Source organism: Austrofundulus limnaeus, unplaced genomic scaffold (assembly GCF_001266775.1).
Source record: "Austrofundulus limnaeus strain Quisiro unplaced genomic scaffold, Austrofundulus_limnaeus-1.0 Scaffold151, whole genome shotgun sequence".
NCBI classification, from domain to species: Eukaryota; Metazoa; Chordata; class Actinopteri; order Cyprinodontiformes; family Rivulidae; genus Austrofundulus; species Austrofundulus limnaeus.
In genome coordinates, this window is record NW_013952553.1 from 372538 (window position 1) to 377231 (window position 4694).

Here is a 4694-nt window from a genome sequence, read left to right on the forward strand (position 1 = left end):
ATGCCTCCGTCTCCCATGCTTCTCCTGCTAATTGAATAGCCCGTGAAGTGGTGACGAGGACGGGGGCGAGAGCAACGTCTGTCCCACCGCTGCTTCCAAAATGAGAGGAAAGCTTTCCATAGAGGCACACGCTGACAAAATATAAAAGCCTCATCTGACAGAAACATGTAGCCCTCATGTTGTATTAGCATCACATTGACTACAGATTATTGTCAAATAGGATGTCTCTGAATCAGCAGCTGCTGCATGGTTTCTGACAGTGACAAAGCATTTCTTAAACGTGTCAGATGTTTCCTTAGCGAGCGCTGAGAAGATAATATGTCCCTATGTATTTTAAAAATATTAGGCTGCTGGTTAGCTTAGCTCAAAGACTGAAGACTTGGTAGAATAAAGCCTTGTTTATTTCAATGGCAACACAAAGAAAATGCACGTTAAATGTTATTTTAGTAAAGAATCCATCACATCAGTTTAATTCATACTAAATCTGAAACTTTTAAAGCAAAAATACTTGAAAGGCAGGTGGTATTCGGTTTTAGTTTGCTATTTTAAAAAACCTAATTAAAAATGAAAAGCATTCAAATTGCCTTTCAAATTCCATGCCCGAGTTTTCAACTAAGATCATCTTATTTTGAAAAATTAATTTTAGATGTATTAATCAAACCTTGAATGTCATGAGCTATGACATGCAACAATGTGAGTTTTTTTGAATTAGCCCTTGGAGTATGTGTTGGTGATGACACTCAGCTACCATCACACCACACCAAATGATTAGATTTGGCAGCTATAGTGAGTCAGGTCAACCCCAGTGTTAGAGTTGTAGATGTACATTCAATGATTACTTCAGGAGATCTTAACATCTATTAAAATCTGTCTAGTGGTTCATGAAATGTTTTGCTAACAGTTAATGTCTAAATTTTGTTTTAGTTTTAAGGTTTTTAGGTTCATTGGGGTATTTAGCTGTAGATAAACTCGTCTGAGTGTCATACAATTTTTTCAAGGTTATAGGTCATGTTTTGGATTGGGAATAGTTAAAATAGTTAAGTTGAATAAAGTGTTCTACACCCTGTAGACCGATTTTCAATAAGGCCACATGAGCAACATGGTGGCCCTCAAAGAGCCAGTTGTAATTAACTTCAATGTTTGGTGTTTCATTTCAGCTAAACATGAAACGTCAGGTTCCTCGTTTCATTGCAATGAGTGAGCTCTACCTGGTGTTTCCTGCATAGAAACAGAGTTTTAATATGTCTTCTTATAAACACTGAAAAGTACTACGTGTACGACTGACTAAATGTGAATGAAGTAATGCGTAAATACTAATAAAACTAAAAGTAAGAGTTTTTTTCACTGCTGAGTTGTGGCTGCCATCTTGAATTTTAAACCCTCCCATTTTATGACAGGGAATTCCCACTGGAAGGGTGTTCCAATTTAAATTTATGACTTGTAGGTGGGAAATTTCTATTTCCCAGAACAACTGGGCTGCAGAAAGGTAGCTGGAGAAAATGCCATGAAATGGACTATTTACACAATGAATTTCAACAGATGCTGCCTACCGACTACTTGCAACCCTGTTTACCTCCACCTACTCGTGGGATGCCAATATTTTGCCGTAAAAAAGAGCTTTGAAATTTTGGCAAATTAAAAGTGCATTACAAATGAAATCTATTATTAATATATTAGCATAATCAACATGCATCTTGGGAGATGTATTTTATAGTCAACGCTGAGCAGCTTACTTTAGGACATAGTACATGTTTGAAGCTCTCTCAGGCCACATAAAATGTCGTGGCAGGTCACATTTGAGTTTGATACATGGGCAGCTAAAGAATATCAGTTTGAAGAGCTGACTCAAAAACAGCTCATTCTGTTGTTTTATTATGTCAAAACTGCTTCATTATCCAAAGGCCTGATGGACCTGTTCCCTCTTCATGAACCTTTCTAATAAATATTCCTCTCTGCCTTTATGTACAGTACAGAAAGCTGTTCTGCAGGTTAAAACTTTTCACTGCAAAATCAATATGAAACTATGTTGTCCAAAAACTTTGTGAAAAGAAATTAAAAACTGAAGCATGCCTCGGATGTTTGCAAATCTGTTTGTTAGGAAGAAATATATGAAATAAAATTCATATCTGCAAAGAAAACTTTTAATTTTGATTGTTTAAACATTGCCATCTGTGACGCTGGGCTGTATTTTTGGTGCAGGAACCTGAGACTCAGATGGGGTAAAAAAAAAAAAGAAAAAATGGTTTAGGTTAGTCTGATTAGCCTCGTTTTGTTTCACTTCCCGGTCAATCGTGTTTCTGTGCTCAGGCCATTCAGGCTGTATGTCTTCCACTGCTTTTTTTTTCTATAATAAATGCCAGAAGAACAGTGACCACCGTGCCTGTGCAATACTGAGGCTTAATGTGTGAGTGTGAGGCCAGATGGACACTTTGATGAGAGGACGAGTGTGGATTATTCTGCAGGCTACATCTGGGACTCCACATGGTGCAGCAGACTGCAGTAAGAGGAGCAGGTGGGCGTGTGGGGAGAGCTCACCTATATCTTCACTCAGCGACAGAACATCGATGCACATGGCAGACAGAAAGGTTACCAGACCATCCTTCAAGACAAATGCTTCTCTGAATCCCACCGCGTCTTCTTCTGTTCGTCTCCTGTGGCAGCAACATCTTCACTCCGAGGAAGTCTTTGTGAAGAAGAGAGGAGCCTGAAACTGGACTAGCTAGCCTACTACCTGAGCTACAGCTGTTCATATTCCGTCATCACCATCAACACGCTTTTATGGTTATTGCTCACTGCTGAAATACAAAAGATGAAAATGTTTTTGCCAGTGTTTTTGTGTGTTTGTGTCTGATAGTTGGCGAAGTGTATATCAGTGGTGTCCATCGTCAGTCCTCAAGGGCCGGTGTCCTGCATGTTTTAGGAGCTGCCTTGGTTCAACACAGCTAAACTTAAGCAGTGCCTAATTAGTAGGCTTCTGCAGACCTTGATCGTAAACTGAGGAGGCCTACTAATTAAGCACTACTTAGGTTCAGCTGTGTTGAACCACAGCAGCACCTAAAACATGCAGGACACCGACCCTTGAGGACTGACTTTGGACACCACTGGTGTAAATCATGAACCACCCGAGGTATTTTACAGAATCTTGCAGGAAGTATAACACTGGATGCTGTCTATAACTAATTAACTTTTGGGTTGTGACTCAATTCATGGGTTGCAACAGATGTAGACCGCAGTCAACATTTGCCACAGTCGACAAGAACCGTAGGCCACTCGTATTGGCTGCATAAAGGACTGTGAAATGAGACGGTCTACCCAACGGAAGACGTATGTTTGCGTGACCACGCACTGCCTCATTACCATGGTGATACATTTTATACCACCATGGCTTCAGTTGTTCTTTCAAGGTATAACTTCACAAAATTCTGTTTTAATAGAAAAATTTGACAAGTGAATGAACAAAAAGTATTACTAATTTACGTTTACCTCCAGTATCCGTGTTTGTAACGACATTTTGAATAAGATTTCATTGCAATAAAAGTTTCTTCAGCTAAGTTGCTTCGGCCTACAGCGAGGGGCAATGTCCCATGGCTGCAACTCATTGAGCCACAGTCTTGGAGTCATTTTCATTCTAAATGGCTGCCACTGCCAACTGACATAAAAACAAAAATGGCTATAATTAAAGGAGACCAATTATGGGTCCTAGAAATTTTTATGGTATATCTGTGGGCTATCCAGACCATGTTCATTCACTTTAATGCACAAAATAATTCTCAGATAATAAAATTTCCCATTTTCTAGTTCTGCCTGCTCTGACTTCCGTTCAGAAGAGCTGTTTATGTTAATGAGCTCTGTTGGTAACGCCCTCCAAAAATCTGTTGACATTAACTCCGCCCTCCAAATATCTGTTGACATTAACTCCGCCCTCCAAAAATCTGTTGACATTAACTCCGCCCTCCAAAACCAGCGTTTACGTTAGCATGGCTAATAATAGCAGAAGCTCTGTTGTACAACCTCTCCTCTACTCTACGCTCACTCTGCATGCTGTTACCAGAGCAGGGGGCAGCAGTGGTCAAAATACCTCAGAAACTCAAACAAATAGGCTTTAACAAGGCTTTAATAAGCTAAACAATAGAGGTACATGAGAAAATGTGTTCATAACGAATAAAAATAAATAATTAAATAATGCCCTTGCCAGTCTCAAACCCTGGTCTCCCAATTTCTGGTCCAACACTCTACCATTGCCCTATTGGAAGCTTGTTGTGAAATGAGCTGCGCGTTGTACAACAACAACCATGACCGCTTTTTATACTGAGGAGGTGGAGTCTCACCCGGGGGTTGCTAGGTGAGGGGCTGAACGCAGGTTCTGGTGGGTTGTCGTACAGCTTGTGACATCACAAAATGACGGAAGTAAAAAACTTGTCGTTTATATTAGTGCTGTGTATTGGCAAGAATTTGGCGATACGATACATACTGTATCATGACAGAGGGGTCACGATACGATATATCCCGACATATGGCGATACTGTAAGCAAGGCGATATATTGCGATGTATTGCGGGGGTTTTTTTTGTCCAAAAATTCTTTTAAATAAAAACCTTTTACCGGAAAAAAATATGAAAAACCAAAATTCATTGTCTCAGAAAATTCTAATATTACATACACATTTGATACATTTAGCTGTGTTCTGCTTTGTAT